Source organism: Molossus molossus, unplaced genomic scaffold (assembly GCF_014108415.1).
Source record: "Molossus molossus isolate mMolMol1 unplaced genomic scaffold, mMolMol1.p scaffold_m16_p_4, whole genome shotgun sequence".
NCBI lineage: Eukaryota > Metazoa > Chordata > Mammalia > Chiroptera > Molossidae > Molossus > Molossus molossus.
In genome coordinates this window covers 92,766,666-92,780,714 of record NW_023425377.1, presented here as the reverse complement: position 1 = coordinate 92,780,714, position 14,049 = coordinate 92,766,666, and the positions used below count along the sequence as shown (strand labels likewise).

Genomic DNA, 14,049 nt, shown 5'->3' with positions numbered 1-14,049 from the left:
AACCAAGATCTGGATGCTTAGGTGTACTTATTGTTACAGGAAAATAATTGCTTATATGCTCTTTCAGAAGACAAAGCAGCGAAACATGTATATATACTAACTCATATGTCTGCACACATCTATTCTATATTTCTGTACATGTGCATGTATATACATCTGTACGTATGTTTGTATCTGTCTATCTATCTACCATTCTCTCTATTTCTCACTCTTTCTCTCATCTATCTTCAAATTGATACCCTCAGTCTAATCCAGTACCAAAAATTTAGTCTTCGGATTATTTATAATTTCTCAAACAATAAAAACTATAACTATCAGATCCCACTTCTAGGAATATACCCTAAGAAGCCTGAAACACCAATCAGAAAGAATATATGTACCCCTATGTTTGTAGCAGCACTAATTACAATAGCTAAGATCTGAAAACAGCCCAAATGTCCATCAGTAGACGAATGGATAAAAAAGCGGTGGTACATATACACAATGGAGTACTATGCAGCTGTAAGAAAGATCTCTTTTCTTTTGAGACGACATGGAGGGACCTGGAAAGTATCATCCTAAGTGAAACAAGCCAAACAGAGAAAGACAATTATCATATGATCTCACTTATTTGTGGAATGTAATGAACATAACAGTGTGAGGAATGGGGTAGTCCCAGAGATGTGGAAGTGGGGTACAGACTGACAATCCCCAGAAAAGGTGGTGGTGGGGGAGAGATAAACCACAGAACTTATATGCATGTGTGCATGAACAATGGACATGGACAACAAAGCTGGGGATAGGGTCGAGAGGGAGGGGGAGGGGGGAATCAGTGGGGGTAAAAGCAGAAACATCTGTAACAAAAGTAAATTATTTAATTAAAAAAATATATATATATAACTATCAAAATCTAAAACATATATGTGTATATATAATCATATATAACATACATGTAGATCAAAACCTGCTAAATCATAGCCCTACGAGAAACAATTTGCCAACAAGAAAACATTGTTTGGGTTCTTTCATCTTTTAGCTTGATAGTATTCAATAAGACACTATTTTTCAAAGTTATTTAGGGCATGTCCCTTCTCCCAAACCACTTTACTGTGCTTATGAGATTCAGCTGTAATTTAGACAAATTGGTTTGTTACAATCTGTATTTCCTGTTGGGTTATCCCTACATCATAGCTGATTTCGTTAATTTAAAATTACAAGTGGTAAAATATGCTCTTTGTGGTATACAGTTGTATGAATTTTGAGTGTTGTGTCCAACACCACGTTTTCTTATAGAAGACTTCCTTCATGTAAAAATTCTTTCATACTTACCATTTAGTCAACCACAACCCCAACTCTCAAACCCTGATCAATACTGATCTGTTTTCCATTCATAATTCCACATTTTCCAGGTTGTTCTATAAATGAAATAACAAATGATAAAACCTTTTGGATACTGCTACTTTCACTTAGTAGAATGCACTTAATATTTATCAAGTTCTTCAATGAATCAATAGTTGTTTCTGTGAGAACTCAAGGTTTTTGAGTAAAGATAAGATTCCATTTCTTTTGGGTAAATATCAAGAAGTGGGATTGCCATTAAATGTCTGTTTAACTTTACAGGTACTGGCAAGCTGTTTTTACAAAGAGGTTGTACAATTCTGCATTCCAACCACACAACATATTGTGATAGTATTTCACTGTACTTTTACTTTGCATCCCTTTATATATAATGATATTGATAGTTTTGCATATGCTTATTTACTATACCTTAAATGGGAATGTGTCTGTTTAACATACCTATTTTCTTAAAATTGTTTTTTTTTTTTACTTTTTATTATACTTTATATATTTGAGATAAAAGGTCTTCATGAAATGAGATTTATAATTTTTTCTCTAATTCGGTGACTTGTCTTTTTATTTTTTTAACTATGTTTTTCACAGAGCAAAAGTTTTCAGTTTTGAAAAAGTCCAATTTACTTTTTCTTTATAGATTATATTTTTGTTGCCATCAAAACAACCTCTTTGATGAACCCCAAATCATGCAGATTTTCTATATTTTCTTTTGGATATTTTATACGCATATTTTCATAGAGGCATATGGTCAACTTGGGGTTGATTTTTATATAAGGTATAAGAGATAGTTCATGGTTAATTTTTTCATATGGATATATAATTTTTATAGCACTATTTCTTGGCGAAGCAATTTTCTTTAATAAATTGCTTTTACAACTTTGTCAAAATTATTTGTCTGTATATATGCTGATCTATTGCTAGATTCTCTATTATATTCCATTGATCTATTTTTCTGGAACGTTGGGCAATTTCACATTCTTGCTGTTACTGTGACTTCATAATAATTCTTAATATCAATTAGTGTTATTCCTCCAATTCTGTTTTTCTTTTTTGAAACTGTTTCAGCTTTCTAGGTTTATTACATTTCTACAGGTATTTTAGAGCCACATCGTCCAAAGCTACACAAAATGCTGCTGTTTTCCTGCAATGAAAATGGCATATTTTGGTCTCCTTTAATTATTGTTAGCACTGGTTTGTTTCTGGTGTTCCAGTATATGTCTTTTATTTCTTTCAATTCCCTTATTGCACCATGATTTTCAGTATGATGCTGAAGAAGTGATGATAAAAGACATCCTTGCTTTGTTCCCGCCATGGGATGGACAGTGATGGGGGCAGGGGGAGGGAGAAGCACTCAATATTTCACCATTAAGTATAATGTTGTATAGTTAAGTGTAGTTGCAAGTTTTTGCAGATGTCTATAATCAGATTTTAAAAGTTGCTTTCTCTTTCTACTTTGCTGAGAGTTTTGAACGTAAATGGTGCTGTACTAATCAAGTGCTTTTTCTGTATCATATTTTGATGATAGTATGAGTTTTCTTTTAAATTTATTAATATGGTAAAATAAATTAATTGATTTTTGGATGTCAAATCAGCCTTGCATTCTTGGGATAAGCATCACTTGGTCATGCTACATTATTGTTTTTGCATATTGCTGCATTGGATTTTCTTATATTAGGTTGAGCATTTTTGTATCCATGTTATTAAGGATTACTGTTTTGTAATTTTATTGTTTTGTAATGTTAGTATTGTTGTGGTATTATTATAATTCTGGCTCCGTAAAATAAGTCAGACAGTGTTCTCTTCTATTTTCTATAAAACAGTTTGTAAATCAGTTATTATTTATTCCTTGAATGTTTGATAGAAATTCCCAGTGAAACTATGTAACTGAAGCTCTCTTTGTTGACATATTTCTAACTCTAAATCCAATTTTCTCAATAAATATCAGGCTATTCGGGTAATTTGTTTTTCGAGTGAGTTTTGATAGTTTTTGTCTGTCGAGGAATTTAAATTGTCATATTCATGGGCATAAAACTGTCCACAGCACTTCTTTTGTCTGCGATGTCCACAGCTATTTTCGTGTTTATAGGTTGTATCTTCTCTGTTTTTCTTTGTCATTATGGTGAGAATTTTTATCAATTTTATTGCTGTTTGAAGAATTAGCTTATGATTTTACGTATTTTAATTTTCTCTTCTTAATTTTGTTAATTTCTCCTCTTATCTTTATTATGTTCTACCTACTGCTTGCTTGAAGTGTAGTTTTCTGTTCTTTTTCTAATTTATTATTGTAAAAGCTTAAAATTTTTATTTGAGAACTTCCTTTTGTTCTAACACGTGTATTTAATGCTGTACATTTTTCTTCAAGCACTGAAAGATATTGAGTCTTGTAAACACCAAACTGGCATGATAGCTGTGGAAGATGGTTTTGCTTCTCGTGTCTGGTTTTAATCAGGAAAAAATCCATATAATCTTGAAAGCTATTAAGATCAGTGACTGACTTTGTAATGTTGCATAGTATAAACAATTTTAGACTAACAATATTTTAAAGCATTTATTATTTATTTCTAGGATATAGTATATGTGAAATGCAAAAATATTATACATATATCTGTGGATACCTAAAAGGCTTAAAGTTTTAATTTTACTACTCAATTAGATAACACTTCTAGTTTTATATCAGTGATTCTTAAAAATGAGAATGTCCCATGGAACTCTCATAAGAAAAATGCAAACATAAGTGGGATTATAGGTTGAAGCTAATGATGATAATGAGGAAGAGGGAGAATAGGATCAATAATAATCACTGCCCATTGAAATATACATCACATTAATTGTCATAATAACTGAAGTGTAAGAAGTATCTAGACTATAACTCCACAAAGTGTAAATCAGGAGAGTTTAAGTAACTTCCTCATTGTCCAGCAAGGAACAAAAATGACTCAAAACTAAGCCAACCTTACCATAGTGAGATACATAGGTTCATCAATAAGGGAAATGAAGAGAAGGTCCTAAATTTTACTAGCTACCCTTTATTTAAATTTACAGGTTACATGCAACATGATTTTTGCTCCAAACCATCACTGACTTATTAAATGTATGTCTCTTTTCATGCCTCCCTTCTAATAAAGGACATGGTAAACCACAGAGAATAAAGATGCATTCGATACAGAGATAGAGGGATTTAGGTTGGTGGCAGAAAGCACTGACAACTCCATAGAGATCCTAGGAATAGTTAACACTCCACATTAGGTAGGGGGTGCCTCTTAACTTTTTGCAAGGGGTCCTCAAAAGACCAAAATATACCCTCAAGTCATCACCATATCAGTATTCCTTTCACATGGACCCCACTGGCAATGGTATAAGCAGACCAATCAAAAGAGAAAGTATAGATTTACTTGATGACAAATCAAACATGGAATTCAGTTTAATGTAAAATAAATTGGAAACAAAATTGCAGAAGGTTTCCTTCTCTCTGTGTCTTCACATGTCACAGAGAGACCCCACTCTTCTTATATTAATCTCATCATGGGACCCCACTTTCATGAACTCACTTAAATCTAATTACCTCCCAAAGGCTCCACCTCCAAATACCATCACACTAGGGGTTTAGGCTTCATCATATGAATATGGAAGATGCAAATATTCACTGTATAAGAAATCTCATGGCTTATATATTACTCATAAATAATTAAATATTCATAAGTCAATTCCATGCAGAAAACATTTATACAAATTAAAAATGGCCTACATTTGTGCAAGATAAAAATTCTGAACATTTCTTCTCAATGAAAGCTTCTCTCCCTCTCCTGTTCCTGCCAGCATCAGGTCAAAGCCCTAAATTAGTACAGAGGACAAGAATGACTTTTTGATCCTTCTTTGGGTTGGTCCTTCACACCTGAAAGTGGTCTCACTGAGGCTCCCAAAACTTCAGGAAAGTCTGGTTTTATTTAACAGGTGTTTTATTCACACAGCACGATGGTTTCTGGCCATGCAAGATGTTTCTTTGGGACTGTCGTTTTTTAAAATACCTCTCATTGCCAGTAATCTTCTGAAGTGTATCAGTCTTCTCTCAGAGTCCCTATTGTTCATCCTGAAGGAAAGTTTGGAGGCAGACCCCTTAAAAAATGCTATGACTAACTCTTCCAGCCTGTAGCTGTCAATTGGTCCACACAGCACTCACAAGCCCTATTCCCAAAGAACTCGGAAGAGGAGCAAATCGTTAGAGTTCAGGCATTGCTAAGTGAAGCCAGCCTCCTCACTTGAAGCAGCTAGTTAGCCATGCAATCTCAGTTTAACTTTTCTCCAGTGTGAGTTCACTGTTTCCCAAACTCCAGGAATATATAGCAAGTTCTCTGGGTGGCCCCTTTGGTGATGATATGACCACCCTTCACCTTTCACCTCACTTCTCACAGCAGGGCAGGAAGGTCTTACAGAACACTATCAATTCGACCCAAATAAATCTCTTCTACAAGTTTTTATTTTTTTAATCCTCACCCAAGGATATTTTTTCATTTACCTTCAGATAGAATGGGAGGGAGAAAGAGAGGAAGAGAGAGAGAGAGAGAAACATTGATGTGAGAGAAACACATCGATTGATTGCCTCCTGCACAACCTCAACAGGGGTGGGTATGAACCACAACCAAGGTTGATGCCCTTGGCTGGGATCAAACCCGGGACTCTTTGATCGTGGGCCAACACTCTAACCACTGAGCCAAATTGGCCAGGGCCTCTTCTACAATTTTAAATAGAGCCTCTGCAATTCCTCCAAGTTGGTGAGTGCCTAAGAGTTACAAAACTGGTTTCTAGAATGTTCTTTGCGAAACCCATCTCCGTGGCCTGTCCTTCACTTTGGAACATGGATACACTTGCCAGTGGATTATAGCATCAATAAAAACCGAATTGCAAGGATGCCAAAGTTAAAATATTATTGTGTTATATAAAGATCTTAATTTTTTGTCTTTCAAAAGGACATTTCTATCAACCCTCACTTTCTAGAAAGGAGACGGGTATATGTCTTGTGTGCAGCAATCCATAATTGACTCCTTTCCAAAACAACATATTTATTTGGAAGATATTTTCCTTTAATATAAGACACCATATGAATGCTGATGGATTTTAGTCCCTTTGGCATATGTTCTCAATTTTTGTAAATTATATAAATACTAGTACTGCTTTAACTCTTACTCTGCCCATCTCTATAGCTACTACGTTTTTTAAATGACGAAAAGCATTATAAAAATATTCCAAATGCAATTTAAAGCAGAAAATGGAACTGTACTTGAGTACATAGTAGAAAAATTTTAGGTGCATTACCAATGCTTCAAAGAGTAAAAATAAGTAATTGAGTATTATTTTAAAAAATAAAATAACAAGCCCTGGCCAGTTTTGTTCAGTGGTTAGAGTGTCCGCACATAGACTGAAAGATTGAGGGTTTAATTTCCGGTCAAGGGCATGTGCCTAGGTTTCAGGTTGGATCACTGGCTTCAGTAGAGGTCGTACAGGAGGCAACTAGTCAGTGTGTGTCTCTCACATCAATGTTTCTCTCTCTCTCTCTCTCTTTCTCTCTCTCTCTCTCTCTCTCTCTCTCTCTCTCTCTCTCTCTCTCTCCTTCCCTCCCTTCTACTCTGTCACCATCTAAAAGAATCAATGGAAAAATATTCTCAGGTGAGGATTAACAAAAAAAAATTAAATTAAATTAAATAACAGGAATAGATTCCCCTTTTGGGTGGCTGACTCTCCTGGTACTCTTAAAACAGACTACTCTGAAGATTAATTAAAAGGGGGAAGATACCTTACCATATGACTTAGTGAGCATCAATATTTTCTGAATTAATTTTCTTCCTAAACATTTGTTGACTTCTGAAATATATACTATACAATGAGATCACATCAATTGCTACCTATCAGAACACTGATCACTTTTATAAGTAAAAGCATAACAATATTAAATCTAAGGTCCTTATATAACCAGGTACTCTTGAGAAATGTAAAAATTACATTAAAATGCTTGAAACATTTTAAAATAATTTCAGCTATTTGTAAAGTTAACTATGATACCTTACTTGTCTTAAATTCCTTGCGATCATAAAATCAATGCATTTCATTAAATAAGTAGAAAGCTATGAACCAACTAATATAAAACCAATCAAGATATAATGTATTTCTCTGTCTCCTTCTTCACCAGGGCAAATTATGGCAAAATATACAACTAATGTCCATAAATAAAACTTCTAATAATGAATGTCTTCTACCTTTACTATGATACCATACTTTTTTCTTTAGTATTTTTTATATTTGTACATCTTTATTCACTGAATACAATAAAAATGTTATGCAGAACATTTGATTAAAACATAAGGCAAAAATTACCCTAAACCAACTGGCCATTACTCTAAGTCTGTAATATATATTAGTCATATATCTATGAAGATTAATTCCAAAATTCTAACTTTTGTTTGGTTAAATTTTCTGTAGTATAGAAATATAGGTCCTGGCCAGGTAGCTTAGTTGGCTAGAGTGTCATCCCAATACACCAAGGTTGTAGGTTCTATCCTGGGTCAGGGCACATACAAGAATCAACCAGTGAATGCATAAATAAGTGGAACAGTAAATAAATGTTTCTCTCTTTATCTATCTATCTATCTCTATCTCAAATTCTATCTCAAATCAATAAATAAAAAAATTTTAAAAGACATATAAATTTTCTTTACTATATAGATACACAACTTATTCATGGATTACCCAGATAAGATTTTATTGAGCTGCAAACTGACTTTTCTTTAAAATTATCTTCTCTTGCTTTAGTTAATATAAAATCGGGGGGGGGGGGGAGTAAAACCAGCTATAACCAAGCATTATTATAAAGGTAAAATCTGTTGGGAACAGAGCATCATGACATTTTGCATAGCAGTCTTTTGGTGCCTAAAAGGAAGTATAATGGTGGACAAAAGAGCCCTTTTTTTCCATTAACATCTCAAGAACACACAGTTCGCTAGATAACATTTTCATTGATTTCTGTTATTAAAGGCTAAAGAAGTTTTAATCACCAGGAGGCTATTTCTATTTGTGAATAGATTACTGTGCTTTGAGAAGGCTGGTTACCTACCTCCCTAAAAATATCAAATTAGAGGAAAGTGGCTGAGATTTCAGAATCACCATCTAAGAACTGCGACTTCATTTTGTAGAAATTGTTTAATAAATCCAGACTCATGGATCCAGAAAACAGAAGATGGCCATCAGAGGGGAGAGGTGTTGAGGGGCTAGGTGAAAAAAAAGTGAAGAAATTAAATAAAAAAACAAACAAATAAAAAATTCATAGACAGTCTGGTGGTGAATGCGAGATGGAAAGGGGGATGGGGAGGTAGGAGAGAGTAAGGGGAAGAGAAATGTTGATGGAAGGAGACTTGACTTAGGATGGTGAACTCACAACACAATATACAGATGATGTATTATAGAACTGTACACCTGAAAGCTCTGTAATTTTATTAACCAATGGCATCCCAATAAACTCAATAAAAATAAAATTAAATTGCCCTGGCCGGTTTGGCTCAGCAGTTAGAGCACCGGCCTGTGGTCCAGAGAGACCAGGGTTCAGTTCCCACTAAGGGCATGAACCTTGGTTGAAGTTGTTCCCCGGTCCTGGCTGGGCTGTGCGGGTGGCAGGCACTTGATGTGCCCCTTTCACGTCAATGTTTCTCTCTCTCTCCTTCTCTCCCTCCCACTCTATCTGAACAAAAAATGAAAAAGTGTCCTCGGGTGAGGATTAAAAAATAAAATAAATAAAATAATAAAATTAAATTAAATTTAAAAAATAACAATGCAGTGCCTGGCACAGAGTTTTTATAATAAATAAAAATTAATGTTGAGTGAAACATAAGCCAGTCACATAAGTTGGCATATTGAAAGATTCCAACTATATGAAGCGGAAAAACAGAATAAATTAATGTAGGAGACAGAATAGTGGTTGCCTGAATCTGAGGATGGCGTGGGGATTGACTAGGAAAACATCATGAGGTCCTAGAATGTTCGATATCTTAATCCAAGTGACAGTTACATGGGTATGTACATATGTCCCAAATAACAGAGCTGTATTCATATATTTATGTATTTGCTCTATGTAAATTACACTTCAATAAAGCACTATTATCTAAATTTAAAAATCCATGCAATGCAATTCCTCACACATTAAATGTCAGCATAATCTCTATCTTAAGTGCAAAATTCAGGACTATGTGTGTTCTTTGAATATGAGCAATCACTTAGATCCTATATTGAATTTGCTTTTCATTTAACCTTCTAAAATATTATATCTTTTATCTTCTCTAGATTACATTATGTGTATGAGGATGTTTTAACTGTTTCATAAGAGATGTAAACAAATACAAAGTAGTATTAATTTTTGAAAAATAAGAATAATCACAATCACAATAAAAGAAAAGTTTTGAGAAAAATATGCAGAAAAGCACTATCATTCTGAACTTCCAACTGTTAAGCCAAAGGCCTTGTATAAATATTGAGTCACCATTTTGATATGTAATATGGAAACACTTACCTTGCCTGAGTCAGCCTTGCTGATAACTTCAAATTAAATAAAGACTATAAAGGTGCTGTTCAAGTGCAAAGTAGTTATACAAATAATAAGCAGAACAACGCCTCCTCCACCTCTAGAACACCAGTACATATTCTTTTATCTGGGATTTAAATGTTGTCTCAGGTCTCTAAATAATATATTATTGATAAAAATAAAACCAGTGTATGACACCTTATTAATTAGAGTATTCATAAAGAAAGTTGAGTAGAATTTTTAGCAGGCATGATTCCTTATCATAGACTTTGTTTTACCAGCTAAGTACTAAGCTCCTTTTGAACAGGAACTGACTCACCTGTTTGCAGTTCTGCCATTGAATAAGGGTCCTGGACCTTTGTAAAGCTACAAAAAAGGGGGGAGGATGCACAGTCAGCCTTATTAGCATGGGATACTGAACAACTGAGCTTCAAAAAGATTAAATAAAAACACAAATTCCTTTCAGCTGAAATGATTATGTAGAGTATTATCTGATGATCAGTCGCACAGTGGTCACAGACACAGGTTTCTATTTTGGGGAGGACACTATTGTAGCTCTGTAGGTTCTCTTTATTCACTTTGATTTATGCTGTGCTTTCAGCTTTGGAAAAATCCTTTAGACCAACCTGTGGGTGAAGTGACTGTGAGGTGACTGCTCTCTCGAAGCAGGAGGTACTGCACTATGGTACCAGTGTTCTATCTTTTCCAATAAGTCATACTAGTGAGCGGGAAGTTGTTGCCTAAATTATTCAAAATCCACTTGTGAATTGGAAGGTGTTAAGCCTTTTAGAATATATTGTGCACTATAGAGCATTTCTCAATGAGAATCATTCCATGATGTGAAAGATTTTTAGAGATTTGCTTAAATATATATACTTTTGAAGTGAGAAGGAAATAGTTTCGAAAATATTGTAAAAATGTATAACAACATCTTTAGGGATAGTCTATTATTTATTTGAAGAAAAATAATATGAAGAAATAAAAATTTTTGTTTTCTGTTTTCTATATTTATACTATTAATTCTAAACGACATGCCCAATACAGAATTTTTTTTGCAAACAATAAAAGATGATAAAAACTCTACTAATTGGAAATATTTAGTATTTATAATGCTTGTTTTTATATTTAATTATAAATAGCTTTACTTTTATCTAACATTTTTCTTAGAAACATTATATACAAAATGTTACATTACATAGCACCATATAACATTGTATATAGTAAAATATATATATTTTTTCATTATGTTTAAGACTGTATCTCATAGGTATTTGTTCTCGGCATTCCAAGCATTTAGCTACTATTTAAATTTCTAATAAGAAAATTACCCTAGAAATAATATTGTACAGTGAAAAAGGAACTGATAATGTCAGCCCATAAAACTCTCTTGGGAATGAGATTTCCAAGTGATGCATTTCCACTTGTTGAAAGCTAACCAAACATGAGATTTTTGTCTCAAGCGAAACCTCTTCAAGACGCCTTCCGTTGAACTCTCCCCTTTTTTTCACTTGAAAATTATATCCTTCCTCCAAATTCCATGGTACTTTGTTAGACTTTTATGATATAACATCACTTCTGCCTTTAATTAGTCATGTATATTTATTGCATTTATAGTAGTAAAACTAATAATAGTATGCATACAAACTATTAAACATATTGGTGGTGTTTTTTTTTTTTTTTTACTTTCATCAAACAATAACTGAATAAATTGAAAGGGGCTATGATAAGCTATTATATGTATAGCTAAAATCAATTAATATTTAAAATACCTTAAATTATGAAGTTAAAAACCTGCATAGAAATAAGAAATTATTTTACCTATGAACATGAAATAACTAATCTAATTATTTGGTATAAGACCTAAAATATTTAAATTCTATAAAACTATAGTAAGCATGACTTACAATTATATCCACATATACAATTTTTTCCAGGCTAATAGTATCATTATTTCTTGTGATGATATCAGTCAATTTCATAATTTAACTGAAATATACATTATCAATGTATTAAATACTTTGAGTTAAGAAATAAGAACATTTGTTGTGCTACTGAACTAAATTCCAAGTTTAAATATTTTAAGATATAAAATAACATTCTCATATTCTAATGTACACTAAAAATATTTTCTTTATTTCTCATATAATTTCAATTTTTCCTTGAATGTGTTCTTTTTATACAGATGCATTCTCTTTTAGTTCTCAATTTTTTGATTCTCCATTTTCACCTTCCACTAATAAGACCCAATCTCTAAAACCCATGTCAATTGTAGTATCTCTGGATCAGTGAAATATTTTTTAAATTGACTTGAGAGAGGGGGAGAGAGAGAAAGATACATGGGTTGCCTCTCGTGTGTTCCCTAACCAGGGATTGAACCCACTACCTAGGTATGTGCCCTGACCAAGAATTCAAACTGTGACCTTTGAGTGCACAGGACACACTCCAACCAAGTAAGCCACAGTGGCCAGGGCTGGATTAGTGACATAGCAACATCCTTTTCAACTATCCTAATATAATTAGAAGTATGAGGATAAAAAGAGGAGGGAGAGTTTATAACTAAGATCAGATGATTAGGAAATACTTCCCTTTAACTAGATTATATAGTAAGTAAATTAACTGGACATTTGCACATAAATTATACACCCAGTCATAACATTATTTAATATACATCTAAATTCCAGTTGTGTGAATTTTATTATTTTTAAATATCACAAATAGGATTTTTTATTTTTTGCCATTAAATGTTTGAATTTTAAACAGATTTTTGGACTAGGGGTTCATATCCATCAACTCATTCAACCTCAGCACCTGTCTCATCCTCAGTAGCTTTTCCAGAACTGCTACCTTCACCATGAAGCTCCATGAGTTTTCCCAGTTCAAACTTGGGCTTCTTCAGTTTTTTATTTTTTATTTTTCTGACAGACATCATAGAGTGGATAAACAGATTGGCAAGCCTTTTCTATGTTGTTTACAATGCTATCTGGAATCAATTTATTGACCACTTCTTTCAAGTCATTTGTTTGCACCTCTTGGGTGATGATTCCCATCATCTTCTCCTGGATTTGGCAGCCCTGCTGATGCTCAGCATAAGAGGTCTTCTGAATCTGACTGTTGCATTTTTTAGTAAAACCAACACAGAATAAATGAAGCAAATAACCATCAGTAGTCTTAACATCAACATGACCTTCAATCATGATCTGCCATTTTTTGACCATGGAGCACATTTTGTCATGGGTAAGATCCATGCCATGGAAATTAGGCATTTTCTGCCCTGAACATCTTCAGTAATTAGCTTGAATTTTCTAAATGCAACTTTATCTTTCTGCAGAGTAGTTAGGATCATTCAAAAACATGATCTTAGCCCTGGCCAGTTTGACTCAGTGGTTAGAGCATTGACCCGCAGACTGGAGAGTCCCAGGTTCGGTTCCCACTAAGGGCACGTACCTCAGTTATTTGTCCCCAGCCCCGGTTGGGGACCTGTGGGTGGTGGCCAGTGGATGTGTCTCTCTTACATGGATGTTTCTCTCTCTCTCTTCCTCCCACTCTATCTGAAGATAAATGCAAAAAAAAATATCCTCGGATGAGGATTTAAAAAAAAAAATGACCCTAGACACACCATCAGATGTGATTTTGGTTTCTTCACTTCTCGTGACTAGTTTTTTTCCAATATTTCTTATATTGTACATAGCTGGTGCTTTCATATCGTACCAATATTTCTTACAAATGGACCAACCACTTTCTTGTTGGCTCCATTTTTGCCACCTTTTGTGAGGCCTTTGTTCCTGCCCACCACCATGGTGCTGCTCAGAGACCCAGTTGTGTGAATTACAAATATTGAGAGAAAATACCCAGAACTAATGTCAATATATTTAGTCAAATTTCAAGTTAATTTGGTGAAGGTTTTAGGTCATCAGAATTCTGACAATCTATTGAAAACTTTGGAAAGGTTAAATCATTAATTATTTCAAATCATAATATCTAGCACCTCTAATACAATAGTAGCACACAAACTTGAGGACTTACAGTCATGAAGCAGCAGGAAGAAGCATAAGCCACAATATGCGTGTGAGTAGGAGATGCACACATAAGATTGTCTCAAATACCCTTATTATGTGATGTGAAGTCTGAAGCCTTCCCCAGACTTCAAATTCTTAACC

General features: G+C 33.9%; 1 pseudogene; it reads right to left on the bottom strand.

Moving 5' to 3' along the window:
• Positions 1–12,644: 12,644 nt before the first annotated feature.
• LOC118615825 lies at positions 12,645–13,688 on the bottom strand (annotated as a pseudogene).
• Positions 13,689–14,049: the final 361 nt, after the last annotated feature.